At 44.0% G+C, this 24,242-nt stretch overlaps 1 long non-coding RNA gene across 1 annotated transcript in view; it reads right to left on the bottom strand.

Annotated features, from left to right (window-relative positions):
- The window catches only part of LOC141143059 (uncharacterized), a 41,595-nt gene extending 18,423 nt beyond the window's left edge, over window positions 1-23,172 (bottom strand). The window contains exon 1 of the long non-coding RNA XR_012244324.1: window positions 23,095-23,172. This is a non-coding gene — a long non-coding RNA (uncharacterized lncRNA). The remainder of the gene's footprint in view (window positions 1-23,094) is intronic.
- Window positions 23,173-24,242: the final 1,070 nt, after the last annotated feature.

Genomic DNA, 24,242 nt, shown 5'->3' on the forward strand with positions numbered 1-24,242 from the left:
TAAATTTCGTACCTGAGGGTGTCTATAGTATGTCTGTAAAGGGGCGCATGTTTCCTGTGTTTAGAACAGTCTGACAGCAAAATGACATTTCAAAGGAAAAAAAGTCATTTAAAACTACTCGCAGCTATTAATGAATTGCCGGTCCGACAATACACATAAAAGTTCATTGATAAAAACGGCATGGGAATTACCCACAGGGAAACCCCGAACCAAGATTTAAAAAAAAAAATGACGTGGGAGGTCCCCCTAAATTCCATACCAGGCCCTTCAGGTCTGGTATGGATATTAAGGGGAACACCGGCCAAAAAAAAAAAAAAATGGCATGAAATCCCCCCCAAAATCTATACCAGACCCTTCAGGTCTGGTATGAATCTTAAGGGGAACCCCGGGCCAAATTTTTTTTTAAAAATGGCGTGGGGTCCCCCCAAAAATCCATACCAGACCCTTATCTGAGCACGCAACCTAGCAGGCTGCAGGAAAAGAGGGGAGGACGAGAGAGCACCCACCCCCTCCTGAACCTACCAGGCCACATGCCCTCAACATTGGGAGGGTGCTTTGGGGTAGCCCCCCAAAACACCTTGTCCCCATGTTGATGAGGACAAGGACCTCATCCCCACAACCCTTGACCGGTGGTTGTGGGGGTCTGTGGGCAGGGGACTTATTGGAATCTGGAAGTCCCCTTTAACAAGGGGACCCCCAGATCCTGGCCCTCCCCCCTGTGTGAAATGGTAAGGGGGTACACCCCTACCATTTCACAAATAAGTGTCAAAAATGTTCCCCGCCCCCCTCTGATGTCACGGGGAATGCCACAGGGAAGTCCTTCAAGTCTCCGTGTGTCAGAAGGGGGGGGGCAACGGGTGGCCCCGTCCTCCGTTATTTAAGAACCGTAGGAAGGAAGGAAGGAAGGAAGGAAGGAAGGAAGGAAGGAAGGAAGGAAGGAAGGAAGGAAGGAAGGAAGGAAGGAAGGAAGGAAGGAAGGAAGAAGATCATCCCTAGTGTGCAGACTAAACCTGTTTTTAATGCACACTGTTAGACAGGATAATTTGGTTGTCCGCGGGTTGGTCGGTAAGTGAGCTTAGAGTTTTCCTTGGATTTTTCCTTGGCTTTTTTTCTAACATATGTTTCCTTCCAATGCTACTTGCTGCAATGGCCAGTTACAGGTGGGGGCAGTGGCTTCCTTTTTTGTATTAATGGATCAAGTCACAGGAATACAGGTACAAGCTGAAGACCATTCAGCAACCACTCATGGCGACAGGCCAGTTTAAATAAGCCACTGGACGGCAAGTACGCACGGTAATTTGTATGTGCACGTATGTGCATGAGTGCACGCAGGAACGCGAGCATGATGAACTGGAATAGTACATCTATTGCCTCTTTGCCTAGAAGTATTAGCATGTAAGCAATGTACACGTGCACGAATATGAGCATAAGCTCGTACTGGTTTTCGGTTTCTGTTTTACCTTAAAGTCTCACACTTTTTGTTAAAAAGGAATATTCAGACAAGTCCATCCAGTCAGTTGCTCAACCTTAAAAATATCCTACTGTGACAAGGGGGATTGTTCAGCTCAGTGATAGATGCATTTTTCTGTAGTGAGTCCACATCAGATGTTTATTAAATGAAAAAACAAAACAAAAGTCCACACAGGAATCCCACGCAGGGGTTTAAACATCATTCAGACATAACTGAAAATACTAGCCCACCCGGCTACTCTTCAGCAGCACTGCTGCTATAGATACTGGTCCCTCAAACCATCAGCTCTTCCAGGCCCACAGTCTTGGATGCACACAGCTTTGGGCTCCTTAAACGCAGACAGCTTCAAGCCCCTCAATGCACACAGTTTCTGGCTCCTTGGACGCACACAGCTTGAAGCCCTTCAACACACACAGCTTTGAGATTCTTAACACACACAGCATCTATCTTCACACAGAGCCTCTCTCACCAGCAGCCACTGCTCCAACTCCACCTTCCGCTCTCACCAGCCCCTCCTTATATGGGCTGTGTGCACCTGGGCACACACCCCGTTGGCTATCCTCAAGACCCGGACACGGGTTTAGAGATTCCGTCCCACCCAAAACTCTTAGGGATCTCCAAACTACAAAGTCCCATCCGGAAATTAGAAAAACCCAGGGAAAACTGCCAGAACAGTTGCAGATGCAGTTCCTCAGTCACTATTACTTGTAGCCAAAAACAAGGATAGAACCACCACAGTTTTCTAATACTTATATATAAATATATATTTTTTCTCATAACTGAGAGCTTGCATGGGAGGTTGTATTACTAATACAAGGAAGCTTGCTGAACAACTCATATTGGCAGATAAATATTTGGCCGTGGAAAGTAAAAGATCCCATGGATGGAATTGGAAGCTTATGCCATTGTAAAATCTTTCAAGAGGAAACACACAACATTATGTATTGTTCCATTATAACAGCAGCTAGTGATGGACGAATCTGCTCAGATCGAACTCTACAAATCTTGTTCAAATCTTGTTCAAAACTCGGCAAACCAAAACTTAGCAGTGAATCTAATTAAAGTATACTTGGATTGAGGGCTGATCTTGTTAAATTCTGGTCATTTTAGGGCTAACAGGCAAGCTACTGTAAAAATAAAGGCATAGGAAGCTTAGCACTGTCATGGTGGGCATGTAGTCATGGCAGAGGCAAACTCAAAGCTCACTCAAACCTAACAGTTGCCTGAACAAAGATTTTCTTACAGGTGATTGTTAAGAAATGTTGCATTAAGTAGGAGCCAAACCTTGGTCATTTGATGGAAGATTAAATACATATTTTATTAAAACTTCTAGACTAAGGAGGTAACATTTCTTGATTCCACATTCTCAAATTCTTCCATAGTTCTTACAATAACTTTACAATAATAAAACACAATAGCACCGTAGAGGCAAGTAAGATCAAGACTCAGGACTACAATGGTAATCATTAAGGGAACAGTGGTACTTGAGTAGTAAATCTGCATTGAATGATCATAAGTGTATTGCAGAGATCTGGAAAACATTCTATTTTGAGAAATCACTCACTGCAAGTCTGTAATCAGTGCTACAGTTAAAGAGTTTCTGATTTGGGACTTGTGTACGTAATTACCACCCTACTATTGGAAAGAAAGTAATTCAGGCTTTATTTTATTAAATGCCTGCATTTGTGTAACAATTAAGAGTGGAAAATCCAGTCATAATCTTTGCTTTTATTCAGGACACTGAGGTTTTTTCAAAATATATTGTTATGGCCCCCAGACCAAACCATGTTCACGTAGTTCTTTAATCAGCTAGTAGATTTATATGCAGCATTAACCCCCCCCCCGAAGGAGCCACTTGATGTATTGGGTCCTCTGATTCTGTGGCCATGACACTGCAAACGGCTCTATACTCTCTGACACACCTGGCTGGGCTGAGGATATACTGTAGTTGCAGATGCCTGTGCATATATACAATGGGGCAAAAAAGTATTTAGTCAGCCACCAATTGTGCAAGTTCTCCCACTTAAAAAGATGAGAGAGGCCTGTAATTGTCATCATAGGTATACCTCAACTATGGAGAGACAAAATGTGGAAAAAAATCCAGACAATCACATTGCCTGATTTTTGAAAGAATTTATTTGCAAATTATGGTGCAAATTAAGTATTTGGTCACCTACAAACAAGCGCGATTTCTGGCTCTCACAGACCTGTATCTTCTTCTTTAAGAGGCTCCTCTGTCCTCCACTCATTACCTGTATTAATGGCACCTGTTTGAACTTGCTATCATTATAAAGGATACCTGTCCACAACCTCAATCAGTCACACTCCAAACTCCACTATGGTGAAGACCAAAGAGCTATCGAAGGACACCAGAAACAAAATTGTAGACCTGCACCAGGCTGGGAAGACTGAATCTGCAATAAGCAAGCAGCTTGGTGTGAAGAAATTAACTGTGGGAGCAATAATTAGAAAATGGAAGACATACAAGACCACTGATAATCTCCCCCTAGATCTGGGCCTCCACGTAAGGTCTCAACCCATGGGGTCAAAATGATCACAAGAACAGTGAGCAAAAATCCCAGAACCACACGGGGGGACCTAGTGAATGACCTGCAGATGGCTGGGACCAATGTAACAAAGGCTACCATCAGTAACACACTACGCCGCCAGGGACTCAGATCCTGCAGTGCCAGATGTGTCCCCCTGCTTAAGCCAGTATATGTCCGGGCCCATCTGAGGTTTGCTAGAGAGCATTTGGATGATCCAGAAGAGGATTGGGAGAATGTCATATGGTCAGATGAAACCAAAGTAGAACTGTTTGGTAGAAACACAACTCATCGTGTTTGGAGGAGAGAGAATGCTGAGTTGCAACCAAAGAACACCATACCTACTGTGAAGCATGGGGTGGCAACATCATGCTTTGGGGCTGTTTCTCTGCAAAGGGAACAGGACGACTGATCCATGTACATGAAAGAATGAATGCAGCCATGTATCGTGAGATCTTGAGTGCAAGCCTCCTCCCATCAGCAAGGACACTGAAGATGAAACGTGGCTTGGTCTTTCAGCATGACAATGATCCCAAACACATTGCCCGGGCAACGAAGGAGTGGCTTCGTAAGAAGCATTTCAAGGTCCTGGAGTAGCCTAGCCAATCTCCAGATCTCAACCCCATAGAAAACCTTTGGAGGGAGTTGAAAGTCCGTGTTGCCCAGTGACAGCCCCAAAACTTCACTGCTCTAGAGGAGATCTGTGTGGAGAAGTGGGTCAACATACCAGCAACAGTGTGTGACAACCTTGTGAAGACTTACAGAAAACGTTTGACCTCTCTCATTGCCAACAAAGGATATATAACAAAGTATTGAGATGAACTTTTGATATTGACAAAATACTTATTTTCCACCATAATGTGCAAATAAATTCTTTCAAAAATCAGACAATGTGATTGTCTGGATTTGTTTCCACATTTTGTCTATCATAGTTGAGGTATACCTATGAAGACAATTACAGGCCTCTCTCATCTTTTTAAGTGGGAGAACTTGCACAATTGGTGGCTGACTAAATACTTTTTTGCCGTGTGTGTGTATGTATATATATATATATATATATATATATATATATATATTTTAACATCGGGGGTTAGTTTAGCTTAAAAGGTAGAGCTTACCAGTGAGCTGAGTCCACGCCAGATATGCAGTTTTAAGGGCTTGTAGGCCCACTTTTATTAAAGAAAGAAAATGTCCGATAACAGAAGAGTTGCCCACACAGGGGTTTCAGCATTCCACAGCAACAATATAAGTTCAATCAAAAATACCAAGCCACCTGGCTCTCTTTAGCAGCACTGCTGCTCAGACTTATGCTTCAGCCCTCTCGGCTCTATAACAGAGTTCCTGTACACCCAGTACACTCAGCACTCTTTTCCAGCTTCCTTTTCCAGCCCACAGGCTTGGACCCTCTGTCTACTCTGACAGACCTGTGCAGACATGCACACTTCTCCCTTGCTTGCCTGGACTCCTCGGGAGGGTGGAGCCCAGAACTATGGTCAGGTGTCTACAAATAGCCCAACACACACCTGACCAGTCAATATGCTGGTGGATCTCAAAATCTGGAGAAAGCTGCGAAAGCAGTTTTCTCCAGTCCACATTTATGCTCTGCAGCCTTGCACCAATCAAATGTGCATATTCTGTGTCCACTTTAACCCCATTTTCATAGTGACAGGGACTCTCACCATTACATATCCCCCCCCTTCGTTTCGATCCGGAGGGAGGAACACCAGCACCTGTCATGGTTGGGACACCTCTGTGCTGGCTGTCAGCCACATAGGCCCAACTCTTTTTTCGGGTGCGCTTCCAGGTACGTGCCACCCTGGATCTTAACAGGGTCCTACATTTTCCCATCCTCAGCCTTCTTCCTCTTCTTTTTGGGTCCCTGGGCTTACCAACTCTTTTGCCATTACCTTTGACTACCAACTCCCCAGAGCTCAATATCTGTTTATCATGCTCATTTTCCAAGGAAAAATTACTTTTCATATCCAAGCCACTATTTACATTAACATTCAGCAATAAGTCACCATTTCTCCAATTACCAATACCGTCAGTTCTTTCTTGCTCTGGGTTTTTTAGGGCCAGGCTCAAGGAGGGACAACACACAGGTGAGCAGCAATCCCCTATGAGACCTTCACAAGGCTTCACTTCACCTGTTGTCCAAATCTCTGTGGGCAGTTGTCCTAACAACTGACATTGAACAACGCATGACCCATTTCTAGCAATACCAATCTTTGCCAGCTCACACTTTTCCACGTCACAATTTTTGTTCCTCTCCATACTATATTTGAGAGCGTCTCCGGGTACCCCAACTTGTACCTCTCTGCAGGTGACAGACAGAATCTCTGCTTTTGCCGTGTCCATATCTGGCCCCTCCTTCTTAGGAGGTCTAGCGGGTGAGGCAGTATCCGCGCCATTTACTAAACCCTGCTCAGCCACACCTTGGACCGCACTAGCAGAGATGTCCATCACCACAAAAGGCGGAGAGACCTCCGATGTCTCCAGCAGCCCCCCAGAGCGCCTTCTGTACTGAACCGTATCCGGAAGCACCCTCACAGGGAACTGTGAGATCACTTGCCAGACTATTAATAAGCACCGTACCACCCAGTTCCACTGGTGATTAATGTTGCCCAGCACAGCTTGCATTACCTGGCTCCACCCTTTGGTACCATGCAGCACTACCACATCTGACTGTAGTGGAGGCACCCAGGTATACAAGGAGTGTGCTTTCATCAGTTCCACAAGCATATCTGTAATTTCTACACACTCCACATCAATCTGCAAAACATTTTTGGGGACCTTTCCCTTATTAGAAACATGGAGGGGCTCATTCACTGCAGCTTGAGGGGCCACAACATTTAAGGGAGCCTCCACCTCACTGGAAGTACCCATCACAGCCTGACACTCCTCTGAACCACTGTCAGACGCATGTCTCCCACTCATGCCCTCTAACTCACCAATAAGCCTCTGCAAGTCAACATTCATTACATTGTCACCTTGACATTTAGCTGCTGGGCTGTGAACACCGCATCTGCCATGCATGCGTCCTGATCTGGTCCTTCCGACTGGAGGGAAACAACCCTTGCAGGGACCATCGCACCCTCAACCATCGGTCGCTCTGCAATCTCCCTGTCTGGCATAGCAGTTGTTGTACTCACACCCCTGTCACTTAATATAGCCTTGTCTAACATGGCTAGTAATTGTTTGGCTCAACTGTCCCAATCCATTGTGCTTCCATTATGAGGGCTCAGCAGTACCTCATCATCTGCTCTAGGAGGCACCTGGGATTCTGCAGCACAAACAGTACCTTTGTCATTTCTATATAAATCACATTTTGACAACATGCTTTTACTCTTGGCTAATGCTTCATCAAACAAGGCAGGCTGCAATACACCATCACCACCTTGCTCCTGGGGCGCTAACACACTCAGCTGTGTACCTTCAGCTTTGGCCAGCTGACTTAACCCCTTACCAACTGGGTTACACAGATGGTAAACGGATTGCTTACACAAACTCTTACTGCATGGTGTAGACCGAGTCTGTTCCACCCGAGCAAATTCAGTGCTGTCCTGGAAAATCTCTGGCTCAAAACGCATGGAGAGCCCCTGAGACTTCCATGGACAACCCTGTGGCTCTGCGTCTGGTTGCCAAGGGAGACATTCCTCTTTCCTCATTACTTTTGAATACATCACAATAAGTACATGTATCATCAGCCATACCTTTACCATCAGCATTCATAGACATAGCAGTGTTATAAGCTTTAACAGGCCGTTTTTGGTCAGAACACACAGCACCCCGTGTAACGCTCAGCACACCACCCTTCCTCTCCAAAGGCATTCTTTTGCCCACTAGGGCGGCTCCACAGTTGTCCTGGGAAACCATGTGCCTCACCACTGCGGGCTCCTGGGAGGTTTCCCTGGGCATCTCTGTAGCACCTGTCACTAGGGAACCTGGCACACAAACTGTATTGGTCACCCCTAGGTTACCACTTCCAGCACTCTGGTGGATTACACCAGGCACATACAGAGTCCAGTCTTTGAGTTCTTAACCTTGCTGCAGGTTGAGCTTCAACCTGTGTCTCCCCACTACTTGGGGTAGCACACTGCAGCAAGTCCATTTTTACAACTTCTGCTGATCTCCCAGCCGGATATACTCCCACTTCACTGGGATCAGTCCCACAAACTGCAACAGTCTTACCATAATCTGTAGCAGGTAACTCTGGCTTCATTTGAGTACGTTGTCTATCCTTTATCGCACTTTTACTGACCAACTCTCCCTGGTGGCCATGGGATGAAACTGCAGCAGCCACTTCTGACTCCTTAGCACCCCCTGCAGGCACAACAGGTACTTCCTCACTGTTGCCAGAGGTGACTGAAAATAGGTTTGCACAAAAATCTGGGCTTGCAGACAAAGACTTCTGCCCAGTAACCACATCTCCAGGCATGTTCCATAACCTGGGACAAGAAAAAATTCCATGCCCCAGTTGACCACATTCCAGGCATGGTACATTTTTACACATATCTTTAGTGGGATGCCGCTCCACATCTCCACTGTATCTCCTCCTTCTGGTTAACACCCGATCTCTTGTTGCTAAGGGAGATGGCTGTACTTTGCTGACTCTCCCAAACGCAGTACGTCGGCAATACGTTTCTCGCGTAGTCCACAGACTTGACATCACTGCCGTTGCTACGGGCAACCACATACTTGTCGAACTTCTGATAAGTCTTTTGGACACTCCTGGGACTTAAATCAGGCTTCCTAAACATTGTTGCAGACCTCTGTCTGGCCGTGTCGCCTTGTATTGGAGACTGAGACAAAGGTCACTTGGAGATAACATGCCCCCACTCTCTGCACCGAAAACAGCGCTCTTGCTTCAGAGCCTTGACAGGGCTTCCCCAATTGCATCCTCTTGTAAGCTTGGGACTTTGCACCTTAATAGCTGGCCTGCTTGCACCAGCGTTGCCAGGGGCAACAGCATGCACTTCCCCTTTAAGTGTAGCAAAAAACAGTCTGCAATATTCTCCGGCAGGCTCAAACTCTTGCTTCATCTTTGCAGTCACTCCACCACACTTTTGCGCTTTCCAGCAAAAAAAAAAAAAAAAAAAAAAAAAAAAAAAAAAAAAAAAAAATGAAGCACTGTTACTTTAAAGCAAGTTGCTTTTCACTTCATGCAAGATTTCCTCACCTGCACAGTGCACACACAGATTGTGCTGTCTCATGCACACAAACACAGTTCATAGCAGAAAAAAAATAAGTTTGACTTTTCATTCACAGGTACACCACCTGCAACACGCAATGCCTTTTGCCTGGCTGCACTTCCACACACAGCCACTAGTGACTTGAACTCACTGTGGAGCAATGACCCGGATTCCACCGTCTTGTGCCCGCATCCAACAACCACTTGTAACATCAGGGGTTGGTTTAGCTTAAAGGTAGAGCTTACCAGTGAGCTGAGTCCACGCCAGATATGCAGTTTTAAGGGCTTGTAGGCCCACTTTTATTAAAGAAAGAAAATGTCCGATAACAGAAGAGTTGCCCACACAGGGGTTTCAGCTTTCCACAGCAACAATATAAGTTCAATCAAAAATACCAAGCCACCTGGCTCTCTTTAGCAGCACTGCTGCTCAGACTTATGCTTCAGCCCTCTCGGATCTATAACAGAGTTCCTGTACACCCAGTACACTCAGCACTCTTTTCCAGCTTCCTTTTCCAGCCCACTGGCTTGGACCCTCTGTCTACTCTGACAGACCTGTGCAGACATGCACACTTCTCCCTTGCTTGCCTGGACTCCTCGGGAGGGTGGAGCCCAGAACTATGGTCAGGTGTCTACAAATAGCCCAACACACACCTGACCAGTCAATATGCTGGTGGATCTCAAAATCTGGAGAAAGCTGCGAAAGCAGTTTTCACCAGTCCACATTTATGCTCTGCAGCCTTGCACCAATCAAATGTGCATATTCTGTGTCCACTTTAACCCCATTTTCATAGTGACAGGGACTCTCACCATTACAATATATATATATATATATATATATATATATATATATCACCAAAACATAGTAAATCTACACCATACAATGAATCCAAACAGTGTGAGTATTGGCAAAGTGTATTGCAACTAGAAAAAGACTATACTGGAATGGTTCACAGTTCAAGAAATACAGCACAACAGTCAACAGTCAAACAACAGCAATTAGTCCAGCAGCCACGCAGCCACTCACCAGTCCTGTTTAAGCAGAAGCTTTTTGTCCAAGTTCCAGGAAAAAGGGGTTCTCCCTTTCACTCTTGAATGGTGTCCACAGGCTCTTGCTCTTTAACTGCACAGCAGGCTCACCATTGTCCAGGTTGCACGCCAAAGTTCTGGAATAGCATCCGCTCCACCTCCTCTACACTCAGGCGGTGATTGCTAGCTTACTGCCTTAGCTGCTTTCAGGTGGGTTGCAGTCTGTCTCAGTCCTGGCCTCTCCACAGAAAGAGCATTTTCTTCCTCTCTTAGCCCAGGAACACTATTGCAGCTCTTATTGATTATTGTCCCTCTCCTGAGAATTGTGGAATGTGACTCTGAGGTGAAATGTGGAAGCCTCCACATTTCACCTCAGAGTCTCTTGCATGCTATGCCCCCAGGCACCCTCTAGTGGATGAAGGGTGGCTCTTTTCCTTGTCAACTGTTATAAAACTTTATATGGGAGCCTTAAAAGCATGTTGCAAAATTAATTTAAAGTGATACTTAAGTCTCATTTATTTATTTTTTTAAATAACAAACATGTTATACTTACTTGCTCTGTACATTCCGTGTAGACTGTATATACAGTGCAGGCAGTCTAATATATATACAGTGCAGTCAGTGTAGACTATATATACAGTGCAGTCAGTGTACAGTATATAATACAATGCATTGAAGTGGTTAAGGGGAACCCTATGACAGAATTAAGAAAAGGACAAGCGAGCGCCCCCCTCCTGAACCATACCAGGCCGATTGCCCTCAACATGGACAAGATCCTCTTCCCAACAACCCTGGCCATTGGTTGTCGGGGTCTGCGGGCAGTGGGCTTATCGGAATCTGGAAGCCCCCTTTAACATTGTACAGCTACCCATTCACCAAAAAAAGTGTCAAAAAGTAAAAAAACAGACCGTTTTTGACAATTCCTTTATTAAAAAATAAAGAAAAAAAGGGTCCCGCGATGTCCATCCATCTTCAATCATGGCGCCCGACGGACCCGAAAAATAGAAAAAAAAAAGCTCCATCTCGATGGGAGGCCTACAAATAGCCCAACACACACCTGACCAGTCAATATGCTGGTGGATCTCAAAATCTGGAGAAAGCTGCGAAAGCAGTTTTCTCCAGTCCACATTTATGCTCTGCAGCCTTGCACCAATCAAATGTGCATATTCTGTGTCCACTTTAACCCCATTTTCATAGTGACAGGGACTCTCACCATTACAATATATATATATATATATATATATATATATATATATATATATATATATATATATATATATATATCACCAAAACATAGTAAATCTACACCATACAATGAATCCAAACAGTGTGAGTATTGGCAAAGTGTATTGCAACTAGAAAAAGACTATACTGGAATGGTTCACAGTTCAAGAAATACAGCACAACAGTCAACAGTCAAACAACAGCAATTAGTCCAGCAGCCACGCAGCCACTCACCAGTCCTGTTTAAGCAGAAGCTTTTTGTCCAAGTTCCAGGAAAAAGGGGTTCTCCCTTTCACTCTTGAATGGTGTCCACAGGCTCTTGCTCTTTAACTGCACAGCAGGCTCACCATTGTCCAGGTTGCACGCCAAAGTTCTGGAATAGCATCCGCTCCACCTCCTCTACACTCAGGCGGTGATTGCTAGCTTACTGCCTTAGCTGCTTTCAGGTGGGTTGCAGTCTGTCTCAGTCCTGGCCTCTCCACAGAAAGAGCATTTTCTTCCTCTCTTAGCCCAGGAACACTATTGCAGCTCTTATTGATTATTGTCCCTCTCCTGAGAATTGTGGAATGTGACTCTGAGGTGAAATGTGGAAGCCTCCACATTTCACCTCAGAGTCTCTTGCATGCTATGCCCCCAGGCACCCTCTAGTGGATGAAGGGTGGCTCTTTTCCTTGTCAACTGTTATAAAACTTTATATGGGAGCCTTAAAAGCATGTTGCAAAATTAATTTAAAGTGATACTTAAGTCTCATTTATTTATTTTTTTAAATAACAAACATGTTATACTTACTTGCTCTGTACATTCCGTGTAGACTGTATATACAGTGCAGGCAGTCTAATATATATACAGTGCAGTCAGTGTAGACTATATATACAGTGCAGTCAGTGTACAGTATATAATACAATGCATTGAAGTGGTTAAGGGGAACCCTATGACAGAATTAAGAAAAGGACAAGCGAGCGCCCCCCTCCTGAACCATACCAGGCCGATTGCCCTCAACATGGACAAGATCCTCTTCCCAACAACCCTGGCCATTGGTTGTCGGGGTCTGCGGGCAGTGGGCTTATCGGAATCTGGAAGCCCCCTTTAACATTGTACAGCTACCCATTCACCAAAAAAAGTGTCAAAAAGTAAAAAAACAGACCGTTTTTGACAATTCCTTTATTAAAAAATAAAGAAAAAAAGGGTCCCGCGATGTCCATCCATCTTCAATCATGGCGCCCGACGGACCCGAAAAATAGAAAAAAAAAAGCTCCATCTCGATGGGAGGCCTCCCGACGACTGCTGTCTCTTGGCTGTGACACCTGTTATATAGGCAAGGGAGGGCCAACCGATGACGTAACCGGGTGACCTTGCCCCTTCTGATGTCATGTGACGTCAGAGGGGTGCGGGGTCATCCAGCTACATCAGCGGGTGGCCCTGCCCTTGCCTATATGACAGCTGTCAAAGCCAAGAGTCAGCAGGTCTCCCATGGAAGAGGAGTTTTTTCGGGGGGGGGTTTGTATTTTTTTCGGGTGCGTCGCGCGGCATGATTGACGACGGATGTATCGCAGGACACTTTTTTTCTTTTTTAAAAAAGGAATTGTCAAAAACTGTCTATTGTGGTTTTTACTTTTTAACACTTTTTTTGGTGAATGGGTAGGGGTACAATGTACTCGATACCCATTCACATGGGGAGGACCGGGATCTGGGGGCCCCTTTGTTAAAGGGGGCTTCCAGATTCCGATAAGCCCCCCACCCGCAGACTACCGACTACCAATGGCCAGGGTTGTTGGGAAGGGGCTCGTGTCCCCATTAACATGGGGACAAGGTGCTTTGGGGGGAACCCAAATCACTCTCCCCATGTTGAAGGCATGCGGCCTGCCTCCCCATCCTGTCCTCCAGGCTGCATGCTCGCATAAGGGTCTGGTATGGATTTTGGGGGGGGACCCACGCCAATTTTTTAAAAAATTTTGGCGTGGAGTTCCCCATAAAATCCATACCAGACCTGAAGGGCCTGGTATGGACTGGGGGGGACCCTTTGCCAATATTTTCCTTGATTTTTCATCTATATGGCCGGGAGCCAGCAATACATTACAGCAAGTTTAAATTACATTTTTTTTTCTTTAGAATAGGTCACTCTGGACAAATACATTGTTGGTCTGTGTACTGTTCTAGAGAGAGAGAGAGAGAGAGAGTCCTATAAGAAAAGACTGACAGAAGGTATGGGATAAATATCCATATATAGGGACTCACAAGGTAGAAGGAGCAGAAATCAATTACCCATAACCTACTTTCTACAAGTCTATAGCTTGGCGTTCAGAGGTCTTCTGGGCCTGGCTTGGTGAGACACCTTGTGTCAGAACCCACTGCTGGGGGACTCCCAAGAGTCTACTGGGGGAAATGGCAGAATTGTATTGCTCTGTATTTATGGCACTATGTGTTTCTGGCACTGAAGTGCTCCACACGAATTGTGAAGGAGAAATATGTAAGCTTTTGTGTAAAGAATGTTCTGCAATAAAGTACTGAAAATCACTTTGTGTGTGGATATTCTGATTCTAAATGCCAGAAAATATGAGTACTATCACCAGAAGCCTCTCACCAGAAGTATTAGTGACACAATATGGAAAAGTCTCTCCAAAAGGCAGGTATGTGCATATGCTATCTGGAGAAGAAGCAAGGTATAACCTGGGCCAGCTTGTCGGGAACCGCTGTCCAATCGAAGTCTCTTACATGCAGTGCAGAAACCTGGAGCTGTATATACCCAAAGCAACCTCATATTACTATAACCTAATATTCCAGACAATGTAATTTTTTTTATGTCTTCCTTTATCTTGGTAGAGATGGTGATCTAGATTTCCAGAGGAACAATCAACAGGAACTGAGCAAGTACTTTTAGAAAGCCCAACATTGTCTGCAAATAATCTAATTATGTAGCACCCTGTATTAAATATGGACTTGTTAATTAAAACCCAATTCTGGACAAATTTTTTATCTTCATAAGGTCCCCCAGCACTTAGAAAAAAATAGCTCTGGTTGCTCACTTTCTAGAGATGTCTCCTGCAGTACTTCTTTTGTGCACAATATGTCCTCAACAATTCAGTTTGAATGACACCATGCATCAATAAGAGAACATCACTACTGGGCCTGTCAGTCATAGTATATTGATGCAGAGAGTTGGATTGACATTATCACATCAGCACCACTCTTTACATCTAGAGTATCACCCACTGCTGAGAGTGGGGCTGACATGATCACATCAGCACCACTCCTTACATCTAGAGTACCACCCACTGCTGAGAGTGGACTAACATAATCACATCAGCACCACTCTTTACTTCTAGAGTATCATCCACTGCTGATAGTGGGGCTGACATGATCACATCAGCACCACTCTTTATATCTAGAGTATCATCCACTGCTGAGAGTGGTGCTGACATGATCACATCAGCACCACTCTTTACATCTAGAGTACCATCCACTGCTGAGAGTAGGGCTGACATGATCACATCAGCACCACTCTTTACATCTAGAGTACCATCCACTGCTGAGAGTGGGGCTGACATGATCACATCAGCACCACTCTTTACATCTAGAGTATCATCCACTGTTATGAGTGGGGCTGACATGATCGCAACAGCACCACTATTTACATCTAGAGTATCATCCACTGCTGAGAGTGGGGCTTACATGATCGCATCAGCACCGCTCCTTACATCTAGAGTATCATCCACTGCTGAGAGTGGGGCTGACATGATCACATCAGCACCACTCTTTACATCTAGAGTATCATCCACTGCTGAAAGTGGGGCTGACATGATCACATCAGCACCACTCTTTACATCTAGAGTATCATCCACTGCTGAAAGTGGGGCTGACATGATCACATCAGCACCACTCTTTACATGTAGAGTATCATCCACTGCTGAGAGTGGGGCTGACACGATCACATCAGCACCACTTTCTACATCTGAAGGATTGCCCACTACCAGAAGAAGACCAAAGAGGGGGAGGGCCCAGTACATCACATTACCATCCTAAAGAAAAATATGGGCTTTCAAGATTTTAAACAAATAATGAAAAATATTTACTAAACATTAAACTAAAAAAAAAAAAAATGTAAAAATTGTTACAGTTATTTATATAATGCCACCTACTGTATATACATAGAACATAGTTTCATTGGTCTACCTTGGTTCATTGTAAGCATGCATATTTCATACCTGATGGACTACTGGGGAAGCTGACACTGTAGTAGTCGGCACTACTATGATGATAGTCAGGATCTTCTGATCTTGCTCTTTTCTATGCAAGCGGTTCCCCCTCTGCACACTGACCACAGGGAGTCACTTGCTTGGCATTAGTGCTATTTTTATTGGGTCTTTTATTTATTTCAATGAATATAATGCATTCTCTGATTGGATGAAGTGGAGAGTAAGGGCAGTGATGTTATTTTCATTGAAAATAATACAAGCTGTTCTATGAAGGGCAGCAGAGTTGAGCGAGGGGAAGCTCCTTGTACAGGACCCAGAGGATTGTAGGACCAATGAAAGTATGCAATAAAGGTCATTCCTGGAGTTCAGCTTTAGCTCACATGCCACCAACTAATATGTCAGGTTGCCAAGTATGCTGGGTACTAATTTGGACATTGAAAGACTCAAAATATTTGAACACTTTAACAGGATGAGCATGTAAATTCTTTGGTTGAATCTGGAGTTCTTCTTAAAAAAAAAATGTCAATTCTTTTTAGTGATGGATATATGCAAATATAAAAATTCTTAGCATTGTCACTTTTGTGGTCCCTGATGTACTGTTAGAAAATATTATGTATTATTTTTTTGGGGTTCCGAGCTGCTTTCCTTCTAAACCAATGCGCTGTCTTTTCACTTTGAACTTTCTCCATTCTATAGTATCGAACTAGAATATGCATGTTATAGGATTTCAAGGGGACCTTTTATGAAGCAGTACACATTTGCATGCACTAAAAGACCTAAGAGACATAGAAGAGGAAGATGAAAAGAAAAAAGTCATATTCCCTGCAAAAGCTGCGAACTTGGCAGGCATTTAAACAAAGGCTAGAGTTCAAAAGGTGGAGAAAGCTCTTTATACAAAGAAATAGACAACATACTTGAACATGAGGTATTTAAAAAGTCTGTATAGAAATATGGAAAACACTATGATACACTAAAATGAATGGCTACAGTAAATCTATCAGCATTTTGTTTATGATATTTTCATTAAAAAATTGCAATTATCTTATCAAAGTCTCACAAAATAAATTTGTGAAATTTAACAAATCTTTGCTTTTGCATGTCCCCAGAACTTTTATATCTAGCATATATTCATAAAAACTACCTGTGCTAACATTTTCTGATTTAAAAAAAAAAAACTTTAGGCTCACTGTACAATTTAGATTTACCAAAACAATGTAATATGAGGTTAAATCTAAACAAACCATTCAATTAGCATAAAATCAGTTAGGTCCTTGCATTACATAGTTGATGGCAGTTCTAAAGGAGATTGTTGGGGGTGGAGCCAACTGCCGACATGTAAGCAGCGGCGTGAAAGAGCTCTGGCCGGGACAACATCTCCTGTTACCATCCTGAGTGTCAGAGACACCAATCCTGCACTACACCAGACGCCTAATACTGTACAGAGCTGGCAGAGCTGACTACTATGGTAAAATATGGACCAGCGCCCATGGATTCCGCCGTGGAACGTCTGGCCCATTTTGCCTGGGGATCCCAAGATGGCGGCGTCTACGAGGAGGCCCAGGGACCCAGCAGCACGCAGCAGAATGGAGCTGATTGCTCACCCACTGACCCCAGCAAGGTAAGCCCACTGCCCCGCAGAGCCCGGGGGTTGAGAAGGGGCTTCTCACTAGACAGACTATCCCAAAAAGACATGGGTGACATAGCGCTGTTATAACGAGAAGCAGAGCCCTCCCTGAAACAAATTATGGAAGCCATACACACCTGCCAATCTACCCCGATTGAGCATATAGATGGCATGAGAGCTGAAATGTCCTTCCTAAAGCAGGATGTACAGAATATTAGGGAAAGGGCCACAGAAGCAGAACAGAATCAATGATCTGGAAGATGTAGTCCACCCATTAGAAGGCACGGTGCAAAATATACAAAAAGAAGTTACTGCCCACGCTGACAAATTAGGGGATATGGAAGACCGCCAAAGAAGGAATAACATTCGATTTTTGGGATTCCCTGAAGGGGCAGAGGGTAAACAACCTGAAGAGTTTTTGGAACTTTGGCTTAAAGACAATATGGCAGATACTACTTTCTCCCATTTGTTTGCTATTGAAAGGGCACATAGGGTCCCCTCTAAACCTCCACCGGGTCACATCCACGCAGTTTGATTGCACGCATCTTGCATTTTAGAGATTGTGAAAATATCCTCTGTGCAGCATGGTCCCTGGGAGACTTACAGTATAATGGCAACCGCATTTCTATATACCCTGACTTCTCTGCAGCAACACAGAGGCAACGTGCCAGTTTCACCCTTGTGAAAAAAAGGCTCCGGGATTTACAAATGGCATACAGTATGCTTTACCCTGCAAAACTGAGAGTGGTAGACAGAGGCAAGAATTATTTCTTCAACACCCCTTCGAATGCCTCGCGCTGGCTGGATGCTAGGGGGCGCTCTAGCCCTGCCGCACACCGTTGATTGCTCTGGACCTCTTATGCTATACAATCGTTCACTACAACCTGAACCCCTATTAAGCTCTACTGTTACTAGGTTGTGAAATTTCAAAGTGGCTAATGTTGGTTTTAAGTCCAATAGTTGAGACTTATGTTTGCTCCACTGACCACCTACAGGACATAATGTCCACTTGCTCTGGGATTCAGGGAGCTGTGCTCATGAGGTCCAGCACCCTTTTTACAGGCCTATCTTTGGTCACACACCACTCCTCATCCAAAACCTACGTTTATTTCTTGACACCATCTTCTCCTGTGTGCTATCCCATGCCGATCTACAAACTTATTAAGACACACTATTGCACCTTTACTAATTTTACTTTTGTTGCTTTCCTCAGTTCTTCGTTGGACTCACTATATCTTTTTACCACCTCATTTTTTGAGCTGCATCTTTTACAATATTCTCCTATCCCCGTGTAAGCAGGTGTGGAGTGATTGCTATAGTACCAGACACTACTTAGCTCTTGCCGGGGACATTTCTCTGGATATGCAGCTGTCCAGTGCTGTCCAGGATGGATGTCCAGTGCTGTCCAGAAGGCTGTACTGGAAATGGAGCGAGTACAAAGAAGGGCAACAAAGCTAACTCTCTGGAGAAGAGATGCTTGAGGGGGGATATGATTTCAATTTACAAATACCATACTGGTGACCCTACAATAGGGACAAAACTTTTTCACGGGAAGGGAGTTTAACAAGACACGTGGCCACTCATTAAAATTAGAAGAAAAGAGGTTTAACCTTAAACTACATAGAGGGTTCTTTACTGTAAGAGCGGTAAAGATGTGGAATTCCCTTCCACAGGCGGTGGTCTCAGCGAGGAGCATCGATAGTTTCAAAAAACTATTAGATAAGCACCTGAACGACCACAACATTCAGGGATATACAATGTAATACTGACATATAATCACACACATAGGTTGGACTTGCTACGTAACTATATGTAACTACATTTTCTCTAAAGACCTTAGAACCCCAAGGTCATTTACACTTTCAGTTTTGGGGTACAGGCACTCAACATGTTGGGGTTGTGTGCAGGGTGGGAAGGGATGGATATTCATTCACTATTGTTTTGTGTTGTGTGCTGTTATATTTTTCTGTTCAGATCTCCACAAGGTGGCCAAACTGCCATGTGATCGCTCAGATACTGTTTACCCAGTAATCCTGTATCTATGTTTTCTCTGTTTGAATGTCTAACAAAATATACTTAATGTCCTGGAACGTGAGAGGTCTAAACGCAAAAGTGAAGAGATCTCTATTCTTTGACTCTATTAAGAGGTACAAACCCCATATTATTCTATTACAGGAAATGCATTTACAGGGTTCTAAGGTTCTGGCCTTAAAAAAAGCAAATATTATAAATGTTATTCATGCAAAATACTCCACATACTCAAGAGGAGTGACTATTTTGGTTACTAAAAAGGCGGCAGCTCATATTTTACATATCAAGCTTGACCCTAATGGTAGATATGCAATCTCGCTATGTAAGATGTTTAATGTGTGCCTAACATCGGTATGCGTGTATGTAACCCCCCCATTCTCTTTTTCGGTGTTGGAGGAAATTCTAAAAGTGGCTGTGCTGAGGGTCCACTACTGTTATTAGGAGATTTCAACGCGGTGTCAGATGTGGCTCTAGACAGACATGGCTGTACCTCTGGCTCACACTACATTCTTTCCTCCTGGTTGGAGAGCTACGCTCTCACTGACGTATGGCGTCACAAACATCCTGGGGTCAGAGAGTACTCCTGTCACTCAGAGACACATAGGACACTCTCAAGAATAGACCTGCTGCTTTCTTCCATGGACGGTTTTCCACTAATATCCAATGTCAGATATCTATCCAGAGCTTTATCGGATCATTCACAGGTGGAGTTCACACTAGACTAGAATGCTCCCCAGGGGAGAAGGCACTGGCGTATGAATGTTCACTGGTTACAGGAGGAACTCATTACTTTAAAATGCAAAACCGCTATTGATCATTATTGGGGGGAAAATAGTGCAGATACTCTGGTCCATAAACAATGGGAGGCATTTAAGGTGACCCTTAGGGGAGTCTTCACTAAGGAGGTGAGGGATTTTTCCAGAGCTTTGAGCTCTGACGTGATGCAAACAGAACATAGAGCGACTGTAGCTGAGCAGAAGTACATACAAGATCCGTCCCCTAACACTTACAAGTTTTGGCAGGACCAGACAAGGCAGTACAGATTACTCTTGACTGAACAAAATACAAAAAAGCAACTACACCAGGTCCGAAACATTTTTTTTTTGTTGATAAGAGTGGACGCCTGTTAGCTTTCCTAGAGAAACCTTCTTACTGCTCCAGTATCAGTGATCCAACTTTGAAACTTCTGAACACATTCCTAGAGTTTTATGAGAACCTTTACCAATCACAGACCCGACAAACGGATCAGGAGATATCATTCTATCTGGAAGCCCTGACATTGTCTTCATTAAGTGTAGAAGATAGTAATAACCTGAAACACTCCATAACGCAGAAGGAAATATGTGGTGCCTTTTCCTCTTTCAAGCCCTGTAAATCACCAGGACTTGACGGATTTCCAGCTGACTGGTATCAGCTACATAAAGAGAATCTGGTGCCACATTTGTAAAAGGTTTTCATAGCGGCGGGAAAAGAATGTATACTCCCAGAATCCATAAGAGAGAGCCCTGATTGTGGTGATATCCAAACCTGGGAAGGATCCACTGGATTGTGAATCCTACAGACCGATATCTTTGACAAAGTCTGATGTCAAAATACTGGCAACAATTATAGCTAATAGGTTGCAATCGGTAATCTTTAAATTAATAAACTCTGACAAAACAGGATTTATACCTGGACGAAGTACCCAAATGAACCTTAGAAGACTATATGTTAATTTGCAGATCCAGCATACAAATACCGGCAATAGGATAATAGCATCTCTAGACATTAAAAAAGCATTTGACTCGGTTGAATGGGGTTACCTTTTCTCCCTTCTGACTAGGTTGGGCCAAAATTTATCTCCTGGTTCAAACTGCTGTATAATGACCCTAGGGCCAGCATTAGAGTGAATGGACTAATTTCAAAAACTTTCCAGATACATAGAGGAAAGAGACTGGGCTGCCCCCTGTCTCCTCTTCTATTCTCACTGGCTATCGAGCTAGCTGCTAAACTTAGAAATCATGCTGATATTAGAGGTTTGTTGGTTGCGGAGCTAGAGGAACGTGTATCATTATATGCAGACGACATGCTTCTATATCTGAGAGACCCTGCTACATCCCTATCCACTGCATTTTCTGTAATCCAGGAATTTGGGGATTGCTCAGGCTCCCGAATCAATTGGTCCAAGTCAACAGTGTTTCTCCTAGACCCGCAACCAAATTTAATACTCCCGCCTAATACCCCTCACTGTTACAACGCAGTTTAAGTATTTGAGGATAAACGTCTGTGGTCCATAATTAGAACTTTTAGTGACAGAGTGCAAAAATGGAAAGATATACCACTCACACTATTGGGTAGAGCTAACCTATTCAAAATGATTTTCTTACCAAAGTTTCTATATGCTCTCTCTAATGCCCCGGGCTATATACCAAAAAAACATTTTGGTACATTAATTCCCTGCTGAGCTCCTTTTTGTGGGGCTCCATGGCAGCCAGAGTCTCCTTGGAGATCTTATAATTACCGGTGGGAAAGGGAGGACTGGTGGGTCCCTCTACTATCTTGCATCACAGTTGGTGCATATACATTGGCGATTGTTCCCACAAATAAACAATGCAGCAGTGGTGGTAGAGGCAGAGGTTGTAACTTCATATGAAACCTTGTTAAACTTTTTCTTTAGGGGGAGGTCCCTACGGAGGGAGGCAGGGTGATGCTCAAATCTGCTAAAGGTATCCTAGGGATATGTCTGAAACATATAGCAGATGGTCCCCTTCATTTATCCCCCTATGCTCCGCTAGGGTTCAACCCGTGTCTGAAAGAATTTTTCCATCTGGAAGATGGCTATAAATGGTCTAAATTTGGACTTACATACCTCCACCAACTATATAATGCGGGAGAACGTTTGCACAACTAAGGAGGGAACTGGGAATTCCTGACTCCTGGGCATTCCAATATACTAGACTAAAACATGCGGCACGCACTCAGTTTGGGACTGAAACAATCTCCCTAGAAAACACGAACTTAGAAAAACTCCTTGTAACCCCTGACCACACTAAATTAATATCTAGCTATTATAGTGTATTGATAGGCAAAGAAAAGCCAAAAGCTAAGAAAATCAGGGAAAGATGGACCAGTATTATACCTGAGCTAACGGAGGAACAGTGGGAGGAAGTGTTAGCCTCATATATGCCCACAGTTATCTTGGCCAGAGACAAAATGATACAACTCAGGTACTTATTGTGGCAGGCGCAGCACTTTGAAGTGCCTTATGCGCTGTGGTATTAGAAGAATTGTAATCTCTGACCTTTTAGTCCAAACAAGACTATCTCTTACTCTATAATTCTTCTAGCGCCGTTCTATGGAAGCAGTAGGTTTAAAGAGCACACCAAACCTATATGATATCTTCTTTATCAACTTCAGATTTTCTTCATATATAACACTGACAATTTAGCAGCAGGCAGTGCATGTACAAACGTGTTGAATAAAGTATAACAAAAATGGCGATTCAACAGTTCAATCTTGTCATTTTACATAAAATGGTAGATGTATTTTTCTCTTCAGTATCTGTACTCTCACTTTAAAGTTCCTTAGACACTTTATGATCTCTCTGAGAGGTATATCTGAGGCATAAGAAATACTTTTACTTGTTTGATATTGCAATTTGCAGTTTGCATGCTTGTTTAAACTTTTGCTATGCTGTTTGGTGATGTTTGTTTGGTTTGGTGGAACTACAAGTGAACACATAACTAGTTCAGTATACAGTTCTAATCACATTATATAACATTAGTAACATATATAACTGTATTAAATACCTATTTTGGCCACTTGCTTCCATAAAACTGAACTCTGGCTGGATCTGCAATCTGTTCAGGTCCACTCTCTCTGATATAATAAGATTTAGCAATGTGCTGGGTAATTTCCAGACAAAATAATAGGTGTAAGGCTGGCTGTGATTGGCCAAAACTCTTGCTCAATGTGAGATTGGCTGTGACTGGCCAAAACTCCTGAGAGTCACAAAGACTTAACTCTATGCTTTCTGGTTTGCTTCTGTGAACACAATATGCAACTGTTATCAATGCTGAATCCTGGCCTAGGCCAACAAGGCCCAGGCCTAGGGCAGCACTTTGCAGGGGGGCAGCATGGAAAGAGCCCCCGCCGGCTTGCGCTACACTGTTAGTGTAACGCCAGTCTTATGGGGCGGACTGGGCTGAGAGGCAAATTAGCCTAGCGCCTCCGTAAATCGGCCGCACTGCTTCTGGTATGAGGCGGCCAGCATTCCGCAACTGTGGGGGGGGTTGCGCCGCTTCTAATTTTGACTGTCCTCTCATCCTGGACCACAAACCTTCCACACTGTACTATATGTTTTCTGCTGCACCATTGGCATGGTTATATCTTCTTAGTCCTCTCCATAAAATTATCAGAAATTTGTGCTTAACCACTTGCCGACCGCCGCACGGCGAGGTACATCCAAAGTTTGGCAGCGGATATCGTTGTTATGGCAGCAGCTAGCTGCCATAACCCCGGTATCCCCGTTTTCGTGCGGTGGTCGGATTTCAGATAAAAGTGGTCCCTGTGGCGGATTCACCACGAGATCACTTTTATCGGTGGCGGGAGAGGCCCCCCTCCCACCGCGATCCGGTGCCCTCCACCGCTCCACGAGCTGTCGATAGCGGCGGAGGCGATCGCGTCCGTCTCCCTTCTTTGCCAGGAGACGAGTGAGGCTAAGATGGCGCCCACTCATCTCCATGACACTGCTGGGCGGAAGCGACGTCAAAACGTCACTTCCGCCCACGCCTCTTAAAGGCACATTTTTTTCAATGTCATTTTTTGTTTTATTGCATTTTAGTGTAAATATGAGATCTGAGGTCTGTTTGACCCCAAATCTCATATTTAAGAGGTCCTGTCATGCTTTTTTCTATTACAAGGGATGTTTACATTCCTTGTAATTGGAATAAAAGTG

This window comes from Aquarana catesbeiana, linkage group LG01, assembly GCF_042186555.1.
Source record: "Aquarana catesbeiana isolate 2022-GZ linkage group LG01, ASM4218655v1, whole genome shotgun sequence".
Lineage (NCBI taxonomy): Eukaryota > Metazoa > Chordata > Amphibia > Anura > Ranidae > Aquarana > Aquarana catesbeiana.